Here is a 22428-nt window from a genome sequence, read left to right as displayed (position 1 = left end):
ATGTGAAATAGGTAGACTTAGTTTTTATTTATGTTCTTCAAGTCTTAAAAAAAAAAAGGAAAAAGACAGTAGCTCACTCAGATTTCAATGGTGACACCTAGTGACATAGAACAGCAGTACAGTACCTGAAAAAACAAGTTCCTGACTGAATCAATTTTTCTCTTTTCTTTTTTTTCCTCTCAGGTGATGGCACCCAGGACTGACCCCTTGTAATGAATAAACATCCCTAGAGGCTCTTAGAGTCATCTGAGGATGAAGGTATACAGAAAGATAAGAAAGCCATTTTCTTGGTGTAGAGAACGGAGGGACCCAGGTTGCAATTGAATTTGAATCATAAGGATAAATTATTCATCTTCATAGTTTAATTGCTGTTCTGGTAATTTAAGGGTTGGGTTCTGCCCTGACCTGAATTTGCTGTTGTATACGATTCTTCTGCTGTGTAAACTCAGACAAGGGTCAGAACGGAGTCTGGCCAACAGAGTTTCACCTCATGACTGAAACAACAGGAAAAGGGCAGTAGAGGATGTTCAGTTCCATGTTTGGCTGCCTCTTAAGTTATAGCTTCCCCAAAGACCCATAAAAAAGTGTCACAGTCAATTTTAAAGGCATCTTTAAATTTCATCTTTTCTGCCAGTAACGATGCTACAAAAGGTTCTTAAAAATCTACAATTCCCTAGATGCAATAACTTATCTGATCCCATTACTGCCAGTGACACATCATATTCTTGGTCTTTATTTTAAAATGTAGAAAGAATAAACTGTACAAACAAATAAAAAACATTCAAAATAATGAAGGGGGAAATTCACACAGCTGAAAAAAAATGTTTCTGTTCTGAAGTATTAGCCAAAATATCATAAAAGGTCATCAGACATATGGGAATATTACAAGGATTAGAAGATAAATAAAATTTATGGGCTGGACTTGCAAATCAACTTCCCACTTGGATTCTGAGACAAATAAAACATGAAGCCATGTGTCAGAATTTGACTTTTCAATTCTTTGTGAAAAGAGAACTCTTTCCAACCTACGCTGACCTGGTATATATTTTTGTATTAATTTCATTCTCATCTTAGTTTAATGTATAGGAAAATATATACTTTATTGGAAACTGGGCCTTGTCTAGACTTTACAAGATCCCCCTCCAAGGTACCTGATTCCAATGATATGGAAGCCATTTTGTAACTCTAAAAATTATAGATTAGTGACAGTACATTTTTTTGCCTTAAATTTTCTGAAATAAGTTGGGATATAAATGAATAAATAGGAAGTGTTTAGGTAATTGCTAAGGTTCTTGTGGTGTTGATACTCTATAATGTTCTATGCATCTAGGAACAGGAAAGACAGAAGTAAAGCTTCTTGTCTCATACACTTAAAATATTGTAGTAAAATATATATAACAGGAAATACACCATATTAATCCTCTTTAAGACAAAAAAAATAAGAACTCTGTGAGAAATTACAATTGACCCAGGAAAGAGTGATGTCTTAGCCATGTCCCAATCAGAATTTGACTAGCCTGGTTATTAATTTGCCCTTGATTTTCCCCTTAGCCAGCCCATTTTCACAATTTATAACAAAGAACATTAATAACCTGCTCCACTTGATTACAGAACAGGGTTTACCCTACATCCTTCCATCACTGTTGGAAACTACAAAGCCTTGATTTGAAAAGCAAAATCAGTAATGAAATTCCTTGTAATTTCCATGATACCTGTGACTATAGATAAGCAGAGAGCAAAAACAAAGAAATGAACAGGAGAAGGCCTGTAGTACATGCTCCCTTTGAGAACCTTTGCTTTAGCCAGCTGGGAGAGAGGACAAGAGGCCCCAGCTTAAAACTGGCCAGTTTTTAGTCATCTGTGTAACTCAAGACAGAAAAAAAGTGTAGGTGGTTTTATAAGAGAGCTCAGTGAGGTTATTTCAACCAAAAGGAATCAAAAGAATGCCTCCTAGGAAAGATAGCCTATTTAATAAATAGTGTTGGAAAAACTGGATTTCAACCTGCCAAAGATTAAAACTACCACCATGCACTAAACTAAGATCAAAGTGGATTGAAGATCTAAATATTAAGACAGAAACACTAAACTTACTGGAAGATATGTTAGGTAGAACTTTTGAAGACATTGGCATAGGAAAACACTTTATGAACATAACCTCAGTAGCACGGGAACTAGCACAAAGAATCAATATCTGGAATCTCATCTTATTAAAAAGCTTCTGCACTGCAAGAGAAACCACCAACAGAGCTAACAGACAACCTACAATGTGGGAGAAAAATGTTTAGCAGCTGTACCTTAGACAAAGAACTACTTACTATCTAGAATATATAAAGAACTGAAAAAAAATCAGACCCCCCAAATTTAAAAACCCAATTCAAAAATGGGCATCTGAAATGAACAGACATTTCTCAGACAAAGAATTAAAAGCAGAAAATATATATATGAAAAAATGTTCAACATCACTGGTCATTCAAGAAATGGAGATGAAAACAACACTGAGATTCCACCTCACCCCACAAAGAATGGCTGCTATCAAGAAATCAACCAATAACAAATGCTGGCAGGGGTGTGGAGAGAAAGGAACCCTTCTCCATTGTTGGTGGGAGTGCAGGCTGGTGCAAGCACTGTGGAAATCAGTATGGAGATACCTCAAAGAACTAGGGCTGGAGATTGCATTTGACCCAGCTATTCCCCTGCTGGGGATCTTCCCAAAAGAATCATACCATAGCGATATATGTGTACCCATGTTTATAGTGGCACAGTTTGTAATAGCTAAAGCTTGGAAACCGCCCAAGTGCCCATTAACTGGAAACTGGATAAAGAAGATGTGTTTTTTTTTTTAATAAAATGGAGTACTACTCAGCCATAAAGAATGAGAAACTAGAGACATTTATAGCTAAATGGATGCATATTGAGGCCATACTCATAAGTGAAATAAATAGGACACACACGTGTAAATACCGAATAGTTTCTCTAGTATGAGAAACTGAAACTGCAAATAAGAATTAAAATGATTAAAATGAATAATTGATAATTTGAAATAGGGAGAAAAGGTTCAAAGAGGTAGGGGTGGTGTAAGGGGAAGGGGAAAAGAAAGGAGGGAAAGGACAAATTATGAGAAAAGAAAAAAAGTGGAAACAAAGTCTATGTAAATAGGGAAGGGAGGAGGGGGTGAAGGGTGCACAGGTAATGGGGAAAAAACAAGAACTAAGATACATCATGTACAGGTGCAAGCACCCAGTGATATATGTAAATGTATTGTTTACCTAAAATGTACCAATAAAGGAATTTAAGGAAAAAAAAATGCCTCCTTTTCCTATGTTCAGTATTTAAATGGCCCGCTGGTGGTAAACACAAGGCTGTGCTTGGTTGGAGGAAAACCGGCTCGGGAGCTTGGCTACCTGGGGCCTGACCACCCAGGGAGGGCAGAGGGCACCCAGTTGGCAGCACATCTGTAACTGTCACAGCAGCCAAACCAAGGAGCCCTGTCTTGACAATGTAGTGTGCCTGATGAGAGTGCAGCCCTTAGGGTGTCCAGATTTGCGGCACACTATAGTCATCCTTCCTGCTGCTCAACTGCTAAGACAGTGCACATTTTTGGGTCTTTCTTATGGCCGTATCCTTCGTGGTATCAGTTTTTGCATGGTTGGAATAGGTTCAACTACTGTAATAAACAGAATCAAGATGTGACAGCCCAAATAAAATACGTTTCTTTCTGATGCCCACATTAGTCCAGCCGTGCATTCCAGGGTGGTTGTGCTCCTCTCCAGGCACTGACTCAATAACTCAAGTTCTTCCATCCTCTGGCCTCACCAGATGGGCCTGGCCAACAGCTCAGCTCTCTACCCTGTCTTCTGCACAGTGCCAGAGTTAGTGTCCAAGGTGTGTTCGGGTTGTGGCCTTGCTTATGAACTATATTCCACAGAATATTTGGCAGAGATTTCAGATAACAGAAAAATGCTTATGAAATAGGATAAAATTATGGGTGCTTTTTCTTCAAAATGTTCTTTTCTAATCAAATTTACAAAAATTAAAATTACCAAAAAAAGAAAGATCTCTTGAGAATATCCTGTGTGTGTGTGTGTGTGTGTGTGTGTGTGTGTGTGTGTGTGGTCCTGGGGGTTGAAAAGTGGTCCCTGGGGGAATGAATGAGGGAAAATGAATGTGATATAGAGTTAAACATCTATGAAACAGAGATTGGGGAGCCATTGAGAGCCTTTATATAATTGCTTCTCAGCCTTTTGGCTTAGATCATGTGGAGAGATTTTACATAGGGAAAGAATGAGTGTGTAGTTATGTGACCCTCTTGAATAAGTCATTTTATCTCCCCAGACCTTCATCTTCTAATTTCTAAAGTAAGTGGGCTGTACTGACTCATCTATAAAGATTCTTCTGGGCCTAAAACTCTATTTGTTGAAGAGGAAGTGGGTGGCTAAAGAAGGGCAGCAGTGTGCAGCATGGATTAGCCCAACAGCCAGGACTTGGGACCAGATGAAGACGGTCACAGGAAATCAGGCACCAGGGCATGGATGTGGGTCCTCCACTGGTTGATGGCCAGGAAAATGGAGGGGAAAAAGAGATATAAGGGACATTTTAAGAACAAAATATGTTGGTGGCTGGATGGTTATATGAAGAAAGGATGGAGATAAATCCACAGTGGCTTTAAAGTTCTGAGTTTGGATAATTGAAAGATTGTTGTTAGAAGCAAGTAGCCCCACCAGGCTAGTGAGAAGATCCTGGCCCTCTCCCTGAGCCAGTCACTGAGAAACTTTGGATTTTGGACAAACATAAGGAAAACAGAGAACATTATTGTCATTCATGGAATATGAGATCTAGGAAGAAAAAAGCAACTGAATATGAAGTAGCAGGGGGACTGAAGCTCAGGATTGGAGCACTGGAAATAATCAATTAATAGATTTAGAGGTTATTCATTGTTTTGGTCTGTTTTCTCTTTCTAAACTGGGTGAATTATAAAGAGAAGAAGTTTATTTTGGCTCACAGTTCTGGTCCCAGGTCAAAGGGCCACATCTGATGATGCCTTCTTGTTGACAGAGTCCTGAGGCTGCACAGGGCATCACAAGGTGACAGACAGGGAGGCCCGTGTGTATTCTCCCTCTTCTTATAAAGCCACCAAGACTCAGTCATGGGAACTCTTCTCTGATGACCTCATCTAATCCTAATCACTTTACGAAGATCCCAACTCTGCACATCGTAACTGGATTAAGTTGCTACCTTAATACCTCACCGTGGGGGTTAAATTTCAGTGAGCTTCAGAGGGGACAAATTGTATTCAAATCATAACATTCATTCATTCAAAGCTTTATGAGCAATGACTATGTGTGGAGCATCAGTTGTATAGGAGAGTGAAGTTGGCAGATGAGGAAGATTTGGGACAACCAGAGAAGGAATCTTAGTGAGTGTCCTATGCTATGGATTGAGATGAGAAAGAGGGGCCAATGGAGAAAAGCTTGAGGGTGATAAGTGGAGCAGGAAACAAAAAAGAAGCCAAAGGAGGTGTTTAAAGAAAAATACCTTTAAAAAAAAAGAAAGAAAAATATCTGTAATGCTAAGCCCACAGAGACTTCAACATGGGAAGAAGTGTGATTTGAGGGATCCATTTTAGGAGTTGCCATTTTGAAGGCAGACTTGAACTCCCTCTGCTAAATCTTTCATGATATTTTCGGTAAAATGTGGTGCTTTGTGAGAACAAAACATTTTACAAGATGCTGTAATACACTGTCATATATGTCAATGGATCAAAGATTTCAGATGAAGAAGAAATCTAGTTATCTTAAGAGAGGGAAATCTTATAAAATTAAAGTACCAACAAACATTTCAACTCAAAAATTACTGATAAGGGTAAGGGATGTAGCTCAGTGGTGCCATGCCTGCCTGGCAAGCGAAAGGTCCTGAGTTCAAATCCTGTAATGGAAAAAATTCTTACTGTCAAATGCCAGCTGTAGCATTTTTGTTAATTTTTTTAAAAAATCATCTTTCCTTAAAGGCAATCATGGCTGTGGCAAATAAAATTAACTATGTGGAAAGCTGAAACTGCTATATGACCCAGAGACTCTATTTTGTGATTTGTCAGAAGTGGAGAAGTTTCCTCTTTCCAGGACAAATCTTTCATCATTGTCATTATTATTTACGAAATGAGACTGGAGCTTCAGGACACCCTGAGGCAGACATTGGCCAAAAGGATGCCACTGTCTTGTTCTTGACAAATCGCAGGGCCGAGTGTTGCTCCAATGTCATCTGCAGGCACCTGCACTTCTGCCCCTCTGCCTGAAGGTATGAGTTGTAATTATTCAAATCAGCCCGAGCACCAGAACCTAAGCATAGCGGTGGGGGACAAGTGGGTGAGTCTGTCCCCACTCCAGGGCACCAAGCCTTTGCCAATGTGAGAAAGTGACTGTTTCAAAAAAAGAAAAGGGTTTACCCTTTTTGCTGCTTTTCTTGTTGCAGAAAATGGAAAATAAAAGAGATATGCAGCCATAACTTTTAGAGACAATCATGGCAAGATTTTTGAGTAGAAATATAAAAAAATAAGTAGCTCAATATTAGCAGAAAACTTTATAGAACAATTGTAAATATCATAAGTACTCTTCTTCATCTGTATTGCAGGAAGGCACACACAGATAATAGCAACACTAGAGAAAGATCCTACCAAAGCCCTGTACTATAATATATACCATATATGAATTATATAAAACTGCATATTATTATATTAATATAATAATTGTATGTATACTTATTATATCTGTTATTTATATTCAACATAAATATCATTTTCTGCTATTTAAATTATATAAATAATTATATCAATTTAACATATTAATGACTAATATAATAATCAGGACCTATATTTAGTGAACTTATAAAATTTAGTTTAAGGGGAGATATGTTAAAATAGCTACAGGCATGTCTTCAGTATTTTAATATGTAACATATAAATGGACACTTGTTTTATTCATGGTTTTATGCAGAACCAAACTTTTCCCCTATCTCTCATCTGTTGATTTGTGTACTAGCACCTTTCTTGTATAAAACACTTTCATGATGCATCTTTTGTGATTTCCAGTTGCTTTACTTAGAGTATGAGCCAGGATTTACAGATACCTTAAAGCAATCTGATCCAAAAACCTTATAAATTTTCCTGCCCTCTCCAAAATTTTAGAGTCCATTTGATCATCCCCAATATATTTTTAGTCATTCTGTTTTATCATTGTAGGATGGGACTTCTATTACAAAATAATAATAAAGGGGCTGGGTATTTAGCTCAGTGGTTTCGCCGCCAGCTACGCAAGCGCAAAGACCCGAGTTCAATCTCCAGTACCAAAAAATAATAGTAGTAATAATAATAATAACTTAAAAAATGGAAAAGTTTATGTAATCAGATGTTCTATGCATCATCATCCATATTGGCAAAAGCAAAATTCATGCAGCCTAAGTAAAAAGTAGTATATGCCTATTCAAGGGAAATCATATAGTCATTACGAGTTTTTACAATTTTATTAATGTCATATAAAGTATGTATTATAAAATAAATGAAAACTAGAAAATTATACCTGTATTATTATTTAAATTATTTTATACACTAAAAATAAAATGAGGATTTAATTAAGTACTAATGGGACTGTTGCTAGAAGTGTACGTAATTTATTTTCTTTTTTTTTTTTTTCTTTTGGTACCAAGGATTGAACTTGGGTCTTTGCGCTTGTGCAGCAGGCAGCGAAACCACTGAGCTAAATCACCGGCAATGTAATTTATTTTCTTCTTTCTATTTTATTTTCCTGTTTCCTTTGTCATAAAAATAAAGTATTAATAATAAAAATAGCATCTTATTTTGTTTAGTATTTGTTAATTTGAAAAGGTCTTTCACAAACTGTATATCATATTTAGAAATGCAGTAATCCTGTGTGATAAGTAGGGCAGGAAATACTGGTCATAAAATACAGAAGAAACTGAGGTTCATTTACTTTTCCAAGGTAACGTGAAGTGTTCTTGCATAACTAATATACTAAAAGTAATGTTTTTGAATGTCCATAAAAACATTTCTATCCATACAACATTGTGATTAAACCTATGTCTGTGAAGTCATTTCGATTACCATCAAACAGGTAATGGAACAATTTTATTAATAACCATTAATTTCAGTCATAAGGCTATGAACAGAGAATAACCTCTTTTTGAGGGAGGCAGTGCTAGGGATAGAACCCAGGCCTCATTGCTGTACCACTGAGCTATATCCTCAGCCCAAGACAGCAAACCCTTAACAAATGATTCAAAGTTTTTGTGTTCTCATATGGCTTATCTCACTTAATTTTTCAATTCTTCCCATGTGGTAGATCAGAAAGCTGAAGTTCAGATGGGTTAGGCAATTGCCCAAGGTTATACAACTAATAAGTAGTAGTTGGGATTTAAGGCTAGGTCTTCTGACTCCAAAATCAAAGATTAATCTGTTACCTCCCTCACACCTGCTCTTTAAGCCCCACAGCTTCTCTTCGTCCAGAAAAAAAATACTAGCATGTGGCTATCCATTATCAAAGCCTGCTACTCTCTCTGCAGGATGACTCCCATATCACAATGGTAAGCTGAGCACCTACTGTAACTGAAACAGCACTTCCTGGGGACCTAAAACAGTGACTCCAAAAACTACTATAGGTTCTCTCATGCTACCAGGCTCTAGAGGATCTACTCACTAACTTTATTTTCCAGGACCTTCTGCACCGAGGCCTCACTTGTGATTGTACACCAAGACTTAAAAATTTTAAGTGTTTTAATTACAAAAATTAATTACTAAATAGTAAATAATTATATACTTATTAATCTATAATTATGTATAAAACTTAAAGGATTAATTTAGTTATAAAAGAGTATTTGCTCATAAGTGAAACTATTAATCACAGAAGCAGAGAGTAAGATAGTGGTTACCTGGGCCAGAGATTTAGCTCAGTGGTTCCTGCCTCGCAAGTGCAAGGTCCCAAGTTTGATCCCTGGTACCAAAAAAAAAAAAGATGGTGGTTACCAGGGGCTGAGGAGTGAAGGTAGGTTAGGGAGATGTTGAAAAGGATGAAAAGCTGATGAAGACATGTTCCTTCTCTTTAAAGGCAGACAAAAGTTTCCATACATTCTTCCCATTCATACCCATTAGCTAGAACTTAGTCACATAACATTTAACTACAAGGAAGGCTGGGAAATGTAATCTTTAACTGGGCATCCATGACCCCACCTGTACTGGACACCTTTCCATTGCTGGAGCAAAATATCTGACACCCATAGCTTAGGAAAGATTTATTTTGGCTCATGGTTTCAGAGGTTTCAGTCCACAGTTGGCTGCTCCAAGGCAGAAATATGGCAGAAAAGCATGGCTGAGGAAAGCTGCTCAACTCATAACATCCAGGAAGCAGAGAGCAGAGAAAGAGCCAGAGTGAGAGATACACCCAAAGGTACACTAATCCATTTGGGCCCTACAACCTAATAGCCATTCAGCTATGAACTCATCAAATCCATTGAAGAGGTTAGTGTCCCATGATCTAATCACCTGCTAAAAGCCTCACCTCTGAACACATGAACCCTTTGAGGAAAATTTTTGATCCAAAACTAATACATTTTGCTCTTGGCCTCCAAAAGTTTATATCCATTGCATTATACAAAAAGTATTCAGTCCACCTCTAAAAGTTGCTGGAGTCTCACCAGTTTGAAAATTATTCAAACATCCAATACCAAAATCTCTTCTAGGACTAAAGGCAAATTTTAGTTGTGAGCGCCTGTAAAAATAAAAAAGCCAGTTATGTACTCCCAAGATATAATGACCCAGGGTAAACATTCCCATTTGAAAAGGGAGGAATATAGTTATAGAAAGGAATCAGACCAAAGCAAGCCCCAAATCCAGCAGGGAAAACATTAAACCCTGTAGCACCATGTATAGCATTTGGAGCACATGATGGTGAGATTTGAGCTCCAAAGGGCTTAGGCAGCCTTACCTTTAACTTTGCTGGTTGCAGTCCACCTGGTCTCACTCTTCTGCTGGCTCTCTTCACTGCCTACAGCTTTTCTCAGGAGACGTTCCATGTTTCTGACATTATCAACTTTGTGGGGTTTCTACTGCAGCTTCAGTGCCACTCCCACAACTTCATTAGATGTCTCCTCAGGGGCTCCAGGCAAGGAGTCTGACCCTGTCACTTATTTTTTTTTTTCCTGGCCTTCAATGCCTTCTGTTGAAATCTGGGTGGAAGCTTCCAGGAACCCTTAACTTTTGTATCTGCAAGTCTGTCAAACCAGCATCACAAGGAGGAGGCCAATGTCTGCTCCCAGCTCAAGCAGTAGCTGGGCCCCCTTGGACTATGGCTGCAGTGGCCTGAATAAGCAAGGTACCCTGGAGTTCTCTTCTCAAAGCAAAGTCTTTCAAAGATTTTACACTTTTACACCCTTGAACCTGTAGTTTCTGAGATGTCCTTTGTACTACATGTAGCAAATTATTGCTGAGTATTTCACAGTTTCAATTCTCTTCTTACATAATAGATTTTTTTTAAAAAAGCTTTTCTTATTTTTAATTTTGACAGGGTCTCACTTGGTTGCTATGAGTGGGTTTGAAAACACAATCCTTTTGCCTCTGCCTCCCAGACTGCTAGGATAATAGGCATGCACCATGATGTCAGCTTACTTCTTTTTAAAGGTGCTAGTCTCTTCACCAACCATACTGTCCTTGGCCCCAAATTTACATTTGTTTTTGTGTTTTCTGGCCAAATCACAAATTTTTCAAATCTTTCAGCTCTGTTTTTTGTTCCTACTTTTCACTGTAAATCTACTAAAAGCAGCCAGATATACACATGCCATTGCCTAAACACTGCCTTCACCAGATCAATTAGTCTGTCAACCTTAAACTCAGTCTCACACAAAGTGTAAGAGCATGGACAAATGTGGACAAATTCTTTGCTATAATGTAACATGAATGGCCTCTAGTCCAATTCTTAATAGAGCCAGTGTGAGAGATATATTCTAAATATAATTAATACTCACCTGCCACATGAAATGATTTAGCTCAATCATTTCAATAGCTATGAAATAGTCCAAATTGTGAATCTATTCACCCATTTTTCTTCATGGTCATTCAACTTATTTCCCATTTTATTTTTCCACTGCAAACAATGCTGCAATATTTATGCATAAATATATGTCTTATTCATATATCTTATACATAGGTGATTTTATCTCTTGAGGATTAAGTCTACAAAATAGGAATAATCAGGTAAAGGAATAAATGTATTTCAAAGTTTTATGGCCCACTACATAAGCCCAGTACTGTGTATCTTTCATGTTATTAGAGCTAAAGAATAACCAAAACATAAAGAGCTACTATCTTAATATTTGGAAAAAGTAAATGACAGCAGGAGATTGTGAAAGGGAACCAAAATCTGCCAAACAATCTAGAAAGAAATGAGTCTTCTTTACATAGATGACAAGTTTCAGTCATGAAGCTGCATGGCAGAGCAGCAGCATGGATGACTGAAATATGTTTCTAGCCAAACTAAGGGTGAGTAGATGTCTCTGTGGCCTATGGAGGGTGGGAATGAACTGGTAAGGAAAAAATTGGTGGTAGGGACTTTGAAAATCTCTATATGTACCTGGATGAGTCTCAGGCTTGTGCCTGAGTTGTATAAGAGCCAGATGTACCCTAGAAATACACCAACAGCTTCAAGGACTAAAGCGACATTTAAATAAATGTCTAAGGAAGTTGTAGTCTGAACATAACCAATTAAGATTATATGCTAAACCAACAAAAGGAAAAAGACAATACTTTCTAGAGGTCTATATCAGGACCCAGAGTTCACCCCTTCCAACATTAAAAATACATAGAACAGGGCCGGGGATTTAGCTCAGTGGTTCTGTCACTTGCCTTGCAAGTGCAAGGACCTGAGTTCGATCCCTGGTACCAAAAAAAAATTACATAGAACACAAAATTGCTTGACAAACACAGATCTAGATAAATGTGCCCAGTTCTCAAGGGAAAATGCAAACAACAGATAGCAACACCAAGACTACCCAAGATGACTTTAAAGCAGCTATTTTGACTATGTGCTGTCAGGATCCACTTGAGGTAAACATAAACTCAGTGAATTAAAGATAAAAGTCCTCAGCAGAGAAAAAAATCTATATAGAAGAAATGGCTATTTTAAAACTAAAAAAATACAGTTTCTGAAATAAAGAGTTCACTAAATAAGCCCAATATTAGGATGGAGGAAAGAATCTGTGAACTTGAAGATAGATTAATAGAAATTAATCTAAAGAGAAGAATGTAAAAAGCAAAAAAGAGAAACAGAGACTTATGGACATGTGGGCAATGTGATTATTTAATGTGTCAACATGACTGATATAAAGGTTGCTCAGACAGTTGCTAAAACATTATTTTTGGGTGTACCTGTGAAAATGTGATTCTGGAAAATGTGATTCTGGAAATGTGATTAGCATTTGAACTGGTAGATTGAGTAAAGAAAATCATTCTCACCAATGAGGGTGGGCATCAGCCAATATAAAACAAATGCAGAGGAAGGGAAATTTTCCTTCCTATTTGGGCTGGGTCATCCATATGTTGTCTCTGCTCCTGATTCTTGGGCCTTCGTACTCAAGGTGGGACTTACACCAATGGTGTCTCTGATTCTCAAGGTTTGAAACTTGGATTGAATTATACCACCTGCTTGCCTGGTTATCCAGCTTGCAAACAGCAGATCATGGTGCTTCTTGGCCTCCATAATCACATAAGCCAATTCCTAGAATGAATCTCAGATAGATAGATAGATAGATAGATAGATAGATAGATAGATAGATAGATATATCGATCGATCTTATTGCTTCTGTTTCTCTAGAGAGCTCTAATACATGTGCCATCAAAAGATCAAATATACATATCATTGGAATCTCAGATGAAGAATTGAAAAATTGAGCAGAAAAAAAATTGAAGGAATAATGGCTGAAAACTTAAATTTGCTGAAAAATAAGTGTACAGATTCAAGCTCAGTCACCCCAAATAGGAAAAGAATAAAAACCATATCTTGACACATCATAACTAAATTGTTAAAAAACAAGGGCCGGGGATTTAGCTCAGTGGTTTTGCTGCCTGCTATGCAAGTGCAAGGACCTGAGTTCGATCCCCGGTGCAAAAAAAAACAACAAAAAAAACAGTGCTATCCATTTGGGCTGGGGATTTAGCTCAGTGGATATACCGCCTGCTGCTCAAGTGCAAGGTCCCGAGTTCAATCCCCGGTACCAAAAAAAAAAAAGTGAATAACTCAAAAAACAAAGAAAAATCCTAAATGCAGCTAGAAAACAATTTCATATTACATACAGGGGAGTCATCATGGAAATTCATCTGAAACCACAAAGTCTAGAAGGCAATGGAACAATTACATACCGAAAAAGTGATGAAAGAATTCCTAACCTATAATTTTATATTCAGTTTACATTGAAAAAACTCTAAGAATGAAGATGAAATACATTCTCAGAGCAGGAAAACTAAAACATTTTGCTTCCAACAGATCTACTCTAAAAAAACTGCTAAACAAAGTCCTTCAGGCTGAAGGGAAATAATACCAGATGGAAATTTGTATCGTCAAGAGTGAAGAAAATGGGGCCGGGGATTTAGCTCAGTGGTTTTGCTGCCTGCTGCGCAAGCGCAAGGACCCAAGTTCAATCCCCGGTACCAAAAAAAAAAACAAAGAGTGAAGAAAAAGCTACAGAAATGCTAACTATCTGTTAATATAAATATTAAATATACATATACAAGGTTTGGTGGGGGATCCTGAGGATTGAGCCCAGGGCCTTTACACTGAGCTACATCTCCAGCTCTTTTTTTATTTTTTATTTTGAGACAGGGTCAGGTTGGGCCAAAACTTGTGATCCTCCTGCCTCAGCCACCAGCCACCAAAGTCCTGGGATTACAGGTGTGCACCACCACACCTGGCTAGTGTTTTTGTCTTCAATTATATGAATCTATTGAAAGCAAAAATTATAACACTGATCCAGTTTTCAATGTATGTACATAGGATAAATATGACAGACAATTACAACATAAGGTCAGTGGGAAGAGGTTATAGGGAATATATGTAGTAGCAAAGTTTCTATATTTTACTTGGCCTGATATAGTACTAACTCTAAATAAACTGTTAATGTTTAGAAATGCATATATATCCATCACCTGCCTTGCAAGTGCAAGGCCCCGAGTTTGATCCCCAGTACCAAAAAAATTTTTTTTAAGGAAATGCATATATAATCCCTAGAGTAATCCTAAAAAACTACAAAGAGATATAGCCCAAAATTCAATACATAAAATAGAATATTTGAAAATATCCCAAAACTCCAAAAGGAGGCAGAACAAAGGGGAAAAAGAAAAAAAACAGAAATCACAGGCAGATAACAAAGTAATAAAATTGTAGACCCAAATCCAACTTTATCACTAATTATATTACATTATATCTAATTAAATTATATATTCTATAATATATATTAAGATGATATCTGATATCAATAAATTATTTTAATTGGTATGCTCAGTTATTTGTCAAATATTGTCAGACTGAATAAAAAAATAAGATACGCTCATATCCTATATATGAAAAAACTTTTAAATTTCAATAGTACAAAAGTTAAATGTAGGAGGCTGAGGCAGAAGGAACAGGAGTTTACAGGCACTACTTACAAGAAAAGTATAGTACCTATAATAATATCAGACAAAGTAGTTCAAAATAAGGGACAGTAATAGGGATAACAAGGATTTACATAATGACAAAAAGGGTTAATTCACTAAAATAGAATATTCATAATTATGCATGGATCTAATAGCAGAGTTTTGTTTTTGTTTTTGTTTTGGTACTGGGGATTGAACTCAGGACCTTGTGCTTGCAAGGCAGGTGGTGGAACCACTGAGCTAAATCCCTGGCAAGTAGAGTTTTAAATTGCTTGCAGCAAAACAGACATAATTGCAGGAGAGACTAATGCAAATTATACTTGACATCCTCTCAGTAATTACTCATCTTAGTAATTGTTAAAATGAGTAGTCAGGAACTGACCAAAGAAACAAAAGACCTTCGCAACACTATGAACAGACTGTATCTAAGTGCCATTTGTAGAACTCTCCACCTGACCCTAGCAGAGTACACTCACTTCAAGTGCACAGAAAACATTTACCAAGATAAGCCACTAAACACCAAGGTAGAGTTAGAAAACAACCTTAGCATATCTAAAAGAATTGAAATCAAGGCAGGAGTGGTAGCACAAACCTATTATCCCAGCACTCGGAAGGCTATAGAAGGCTATCTCAAAAAAAAAAAAATTGAAATCATACAAAGTATGCTCTCTAGTCATAAGAGAATTTAACTAGAAATCAACTAACAGGAACATCACCACTGCCACCTCTGGAGTCTGATTGCTTCCCAATCCTGTTGCCATCACTTAACTTATTTGTGATCTTGGGCAAGTTAATTAACCTTAGTTTCATTGTCTGCATAGTAATGACAGTCAAAAGAATGCAAGTCCTAGTTTGCCTGGGACAGTCATGGTTCATGCTTGTTTCTCCACTATAATTATTAATTCTGTAGTGTTTTGGTTTTGGTGATAAAAGCAGCTCATTCTAACACAGAACTTATATTTTACAGGTGTGTTGAGAGGTTTCACTTTGTTATATAAACAGTGTTTTAGAATAGTGCTGTGCAGCCAGGCTTAATGGTTGATACTTGGGTGGTTGCTGCAGTCACTTTCCTAGGCATGGGATATGGCAGGAAAAAGGACAGAGGCTGCATTCAGATGGGTATGGTGAGGTGATAGAGTGCACTGACTCTGACGCAACTCCACTAGAGTAGGAATCCCGCTCTAATATGACCTTGAACAATAATTTCATTTCATATCTGTAATGTTATGAAGATTGAATGGGTGAATATTTGCAAAGCACTTTGACCATTACCTGGTACATACTAATGTTATGCAAGTGTTTGTTAAATGAAATAAACAGAACTGAAGCTCTAAATGTTAGAAAGATTAAATGTATTACTATATGCAATGTTTATATGCACTTATACTAGAGATTTACCTTTTTAAAACTAAAGTCATACGTTTTGATAGTTTTTCCGAAATAAAGAAAGACATCTTGAAAAGTGAATTGAGAGCTCCTCCATATCTAGAGACAGAAGGCTGTCAGAGGGCTGGGGATTTAGCTCAGTGGTTCCGCTGCCTGCCTCACAAGCAGAAGGACCCAACTTCGATCCCTGGTACCAAAAACAAACAGAAGACTATCAGATACTTTTAGGGGGGCATTTTTTATAGCTTAAAAAACTATAAAAACAACACAGTCCTACCATGTTCTCACAACAACCACAGGAAGTAGATATTATAAATATCATCCTTATTAAGGAAACCTAGGCTCAAAGACTCACCAAGGTCACAGAGCTTTGTGTCTTTTGACCACATCTTCAGCAAAGGTGTTAAGGTGAATGCTGCATCTGATATGCTTGCTAGAGGACAGCTAGAAGCTTCATTCACCAGATCAAGTATAAATAACACATCAATGCAAACATGAAGAGACTAGATTGTTCTATTATTAGATATCAAGAAGGTGTAATAGTGAAGCCTTAATTCAAACACAGACAGCCTAATGCCAGAGACCTTATATAGACAATTGCAGTGCTGGGAAGAGTAGAGAGCCTGAAGCTCCCGAGTGCTCCAGGTAGAGCGATAGGCCCTTGTCTTCCCTGCGATGGGATAACTCATCTTCCCATGTGTGTCGCCTGCAAACAGTGTTTAAGGGAACTTCCCCATCTACCCCGCCCCAGGCTTTGACAGATTTCACCTGTCACTGTTACTAATATCCATAAACACAGGAGTGCTTTATTTTCTCACTATCAAGGGATCCCAAACATTTCCAAAGGGAAATGTACGTGTGTCTAATTCATCCTTTGCAGATGAAAATTGAGCGCAATGGCAGGTTTCCTATCCCATAATGTATGCAATCAATATGCTTAGTAATGCTTCCCCCTTGCCCCCAACCTCTTAGAATATGCAAAATGTGCCTGTTAAATATTGTGCAGTCCTTTCTGCTCTGAGTGCCTTTTCCCCTGAGCCTTCCAAATGCTCTCCACATAATGGCTTCTTTTTAAGGGTCCCCTTGAGACCAGAGATGGCGCAGGAGCCTTAAATCTAACAGCATCAGAGCTGGTCTCTGTTTAAAACATTGTCCTATGATGAGAAAGAGGCCAGGGAAAATGGACTATTCACCCGCTTTGTTTCTCATGTGCCATAGAGAAGTCCTGATTTAGAGGATGACCATCTAACTCAAGATCAAGGTGCAATTACTGCTGACTGACCTGACTGTGGGCTGATGTTTAATGTCCCCGAAATGGGCTGCAAGAAACTGCTCTATCTCCCAGGCTGCTCTGAATAACTATGTGGTGTTTTCCAGATTCAAGAGAAAAATAGACCCAGGCATGGTGATGAATGCCTGTAATCCCAGCATTTGGGAAGCTGAGGCTGGAGGATCACCCCAAGGCAAGTTTGAGACCAGCTTGGGCTACATAGTGAGTTCAAAGCCACCTTAGGCTACATAGTGAGATCCTGTCTCAGACAGAAAGAGACACAGAGAGAGAGAGAGAGGCAGAGAGAAAAACAAAGGCTGAATATTTTAGAATTATGAGATAAAGAATTATATATTTTTCTCTTTAAATATTAATCGTTTTAAATGCATAATTTTTGAGGAAGGTATGCAGATTTATTAACTTGCACGATCACCTCACAAACTTGCATTTATGCCAGATTTTTATACCAGATTTTGGGAGACAGCAAGTGGTTTAGAGGGTACTCGGCCGGGTTGGAGAACTACAGTCCGTAGGCTCAGGCCCTGGGTTCAATCAGAAAAAAAATAATAATAGCCGGGCGATACTAGGCAGGAAGGTCAGCCTGCAAGTCGGAGGCCAGCCCGGGCTACACAGCGAGAACTTATCCCAAAAGTTCTTAGCCTTCAGGAGCGGCCGTTCCTTCTCTCTTTCTCTTGACCTCTGCAGTCTACCTGCACCACGTCCAGCGTGCCCTGCATCACAGGAGTGGGCCTTGTGTGGGCCTCCGAGATAGCTGGCCTGGGGCGGGGAAGAGCCTGAGCCAGAGTCGCCCTGCACTGCCAAGATGGGGCGCAGGCAGTGGGTCTTGAACCACACCTGCAGCACTGTCGGGTGCACGTTCATCTTGGAGGCCATCTCCTTCCTCAGGCTGGGGTCTGGGTAGGGTTCCTGCTGAACAGCAGGTTCGGGTCTCAGCTGCTTCTCGGTGAGCACGGCCCCGGCCTCTCTCGTTGGGTGCGTGGACCGCAGAGGCTGCAGAGACGACGTCGCACTACTTCCCACTGCTGTGGAGCCGTCCACAGGATGTACATACCCAGCTTCAGAAGAGTCTGTGAGACGCCGTTAAGCCCTATTGTTGCTTTTGCTGTCTTGCCATGAACTGCTGCCCCTCTGCCACCCTGCCTTGGAGCCAGCTGACTATGGTCTGAAACCTCTACGAACTGTAAGCCAAATAAACCTTTCCCCCTTTAGCCTTGGGTGCTGGGCATTTTGTCTCAGCAAGGAGAAAAAATAATCAAGGCAACTACCACCAGATTAACAATGCAGAACTGTGCCCTGAATGACTCCTGGGATCCTAGCAGCACACAGAGTACTGAGTGGGACTTCATGGCAGGCTTCAGCTCATTGCCTGAAGGAAGTCCAGCAGCAGAGCCTGTCATCAGACCCAGCTTCTTCATTCACCCCTCGAGAAGGCCAGTGACTTGAGGACAAGTTGTTAGGGCAAGGGAAAGGTGTATTTGTAAAGCTGGCAAACCAAAGAAGATGGAAGCTCTTGCCCACAAAACCATCTCGCTTAGGAGCAAGACTTGTAAAGGGAGTGGGAAGAGGCACCTCAGATGGGTGGGCACAAATTTTGGGTGGTCTGATCAATCCAAATCAATAAATCCATCCTTAAAATTATGCATTCAGCTCAGCCCTGGAGCTGAGTGCAGGGCACAGCCGGGTCCAGAGATGTCAGGCTCCCAAGATTCCAGTGTCTTTCTGCCCCCTTTATCTTATTCAGACTACTTAGGGCAGGCAGCACTCATGCCAGTAATCCTACTGCTCTGGCTGAGCCCCACCATGAATCAATCACACATGCTAAACTCAGCTACTCTGAGAAAGCATGAGGCTTTGCGGGGGACATCTAAACACTAGCCCTAACAGTGGGTATTATATTTTCTACCATTATAAACTTCTAATTCTTGAAATGCCAGACAAAAGCATTTGTGAGAGAAGAAAAAGGGAAAAAAACCAAAAAATCTGAGAAAAATTTGCTTTCTCCCTGGAAGACTTTTCTGTCTTCATCCCACAGGAAACAGCTGAATCATCAAAACTCCAACTATAATTAGTGTTATTGAAACCCAGAGCTTTGGGTCCTAAATGTACAAGAGTACAAAATCCTGATAAATTTTGCAAAAATCAAGACATAAGATTTTTTTATTTGGTACTGGGGATTGAACTTGGGATCTTGCACTTGCAAGGAAGGTGGCATCACCACTGAGCTAAATTCCCAGCAAGACACAAGATTTTAAAAAGTTAAAATACAAAATATCGTATTAGTTATTAGGCTCATATGGTTCTACTTAGCATAAGTTAAAAACAAATAATGTAACAATAAATTCCTTTTTAAAAATTATTTTGTAGTACTGGGGATTGAACCCAGGGTCTTTGCACAAGGCCTACATTCCCAGACCTTTTTTATTTTTTTGTTCTGAGACAGGGTCTTGCTAAGTCCCTACATTGCCAGGCTGAGGTTCAATTGCCATCCTCTGCCTCAGCCTCCCAGAGTGCTGAGATTACAGTTGTGCACCACCACACTTGACTGATAAATTCCTTTTAAAAATAAATTATTTCTATGGTGAGAATGCATTTATTTTCCGGAAATTACTAGAACCATAACATATCACTGGCCTATGTCACGGTTAACACCTAACCTGTGAGAGAAATCTAGGAGTAAATCTAAGGTAATTTACCATTGCCATCCAACCAGCCTCATCATTCTCCAGCATTTTCCCCAGAGGATTACACCCCTTACCAAAGTGAAATTCCTCCTACTGCCTCTGCTTTGCCGAGCCAGGGCAGGGCTGATGAGAGCACTCGTGGGCCAATGTCTAGAGCCAAATGTGGGTCAGGCTTGTCTGAGTGGAGCCGCACAGGACCTCACGTGGGCAGTTGTTGAGTTCTCTATTAGAGCTGTCTCCCTCCTCTGGCTCCAGAACAATCAGTGACGAAAGTTACTTTTCCCTTTTTCAGTGAGACCAGGGTGACTGCAAGGTACTCATGCTCCATTTACTGCTCAGGTGCAGCAAATCAATCCGCATACCTGGTGTAAAAGCATTGTGATGTAAGATTGCACTAACAGAAACATTAAGAAAGTGAGACTTACACACACTTATGGAAGCTCCTGGGGCTTCCTGACATATAGGAGCAGAGGACTAGATCATACCATGCTGAATAATTAGGATGTTGCTATATAGTTCTTTGCCATTTACACAATTGTTTTAATCACCATCCTATTAATTGGAAGCCAGCCTTGTTTGGTGGAAAAGCATAGTTTTGGAGTCATTTTAACTGTGATGCCACCAGCAGGACCCCTGAGACCTCGGGTGCTGCACACTTTATCCTCTCAGCTCCATTTGCCTTTGATAAGTGTGGGTGATGAGAGGCAGCCAATGGGGTTGTGGTGGGAGTGGGGGTGTTTCGTCCTCAGCCCTTAGAGCACACAGGGACAATCATTGATTGGGAGACTATGATCGTCTCACTACAGGATGGAAACTTTCCATTTGTTTTGGTGTGTGTTGCTTTTATTGCTATATCTTCTCCCAGGATTTAATAATTATTTCCTTGACAAAATTTCCTTTCACAAATTATTAATACCTTTTTTTGGTTATGAGTGGAATTTTTAATTGTTATGAATTCTAACTGCATAGAAATGCAATTGTGTGGATTTCTCTGACATCCTGCAACTTTGACCAAGTTTTTCATTTCCTTCATTTTGTTGTGGTTGTGAATTTCCCTAAAGGTTGCAATAATAGTGGAACAGGGACTTTAACCAAAAGGGAAGTACAGTCTGAAAACAACTTAATTCCTCCTTCCCACTGGCTGTGAAAACATGTTCTGTGTGATGAAGTTTCTGGATGAAATCTGTGCAGTCCCTACAATATCTCTGGTCAGTCTTAGGTGAGCAATGTTAAAAGTCCTTGACACGTGGTCTGGCTATGCCCTAAACAATCCACACTCACACTGGTCCAAGAGCTAGACCAGGGGCCACCTCTTTAGTTGCAGCTGCATTGCGGAGGCCTTTGGAGGCTTCCAAAAGGGCCATGGCACCTGGGGTGGTGACAGGCACCAGGAGCTCAGGCTGGGCTGTTTACTGGCTGACACATGAAGATTTAATGATTTTGATGACTGGGCCAGCCATACGTTGTGGACTGGCTCAGTATCAGCTTTGCTCTTAGGTACTGAGAAATCCTCTAGGACTGGTCACTAATTAAAATTCAATCTTCGGTATGAGTCAAAGTGCTAATCTTTATTTAAATTGAAACTTTTCTTCTACTCTAACTTGAGGAAGCGAGGGAAGATGCTCTTCCTGGTCCTCTCTGCTTGCACCTCTGCCCTTTCCCTGCTCCTGGCATCTCCACTGTGGATGGGTAGACAGTGTAGGAAACACCAGAGGCAACTGATTAGAACTTCACTGACACAGATGTGATCTGGCCCTGGTGTCTCTGACTGTGATAGTATATACAATGTTATCTGTGAAAAGTGGGGAGCTACTGCCTTCCTAGTACTATTTAATAAATCAGATGGCTGTGAGGACCTAGCTGGCCAGCAGAATCAAGGGCGATATCGCCACCCAATGGACACAGAATGTAGTGCAGCGCACGGATCCGTGGGCTTTTTCAGTTCCGCCTACTGGTAAGGAAACTAGACTACCTATGAATTTCGGCGCCCTCTTTGGGTTTCCTTCCTTAGTTGAGAATTCTCCCTCATACCTGCTTGTCTCCTTCCAGTCCAGGTCTCAGACTTCTTATTCCTGCATGTGTCTAGTCTAGTTTCTCACTTTCAGATCCTTTTCCTCATAGAATGCTAAATCTGGGAAGGAATTGCAGGGTGAGCAGAGTAGCTGTCTCATGCGTCCATGGAGGAGCAAGTTCCCCAAAGAGCTAGAATACGTGGCTCAGGTAGAAATGAGTCTCCCACGGTGGGGCTGGGAGACAAGAGTTGGGTGCTTCCTGGGGGTACAGATTTCTAGACTGAAAGAATGAAATAATCCAGGGCAGAGAGGCATGACCTTGCTGTGTGAACTCAGGGTGATCACAGGGTTTCTTGAGACCTCCATTTCCTCACT

The sequence above is a fragment of the Heterocephalus glaber genome, unplaced genomic scaffold, assembly GCF_053883595.1.
Source record: "Heterocephalus glaber isolate CG9 unplaced genomic scaffold, H.glaber_assembly_v1.0 deba00000676, whole genome shotgun sequence".
Classification (NCBI taxonomy): domain Eukaryota; kingdom Metazoa; phylum Chordata; class Mammalia; order Rodentia; family Bathyergidae; genus Heterocephalus; species Heterocephalus glaber.
The sequence above is the reverse complement of the archived record's forward strand: the minus strand, read 5'-3'. Positions refer to the sequence as shown.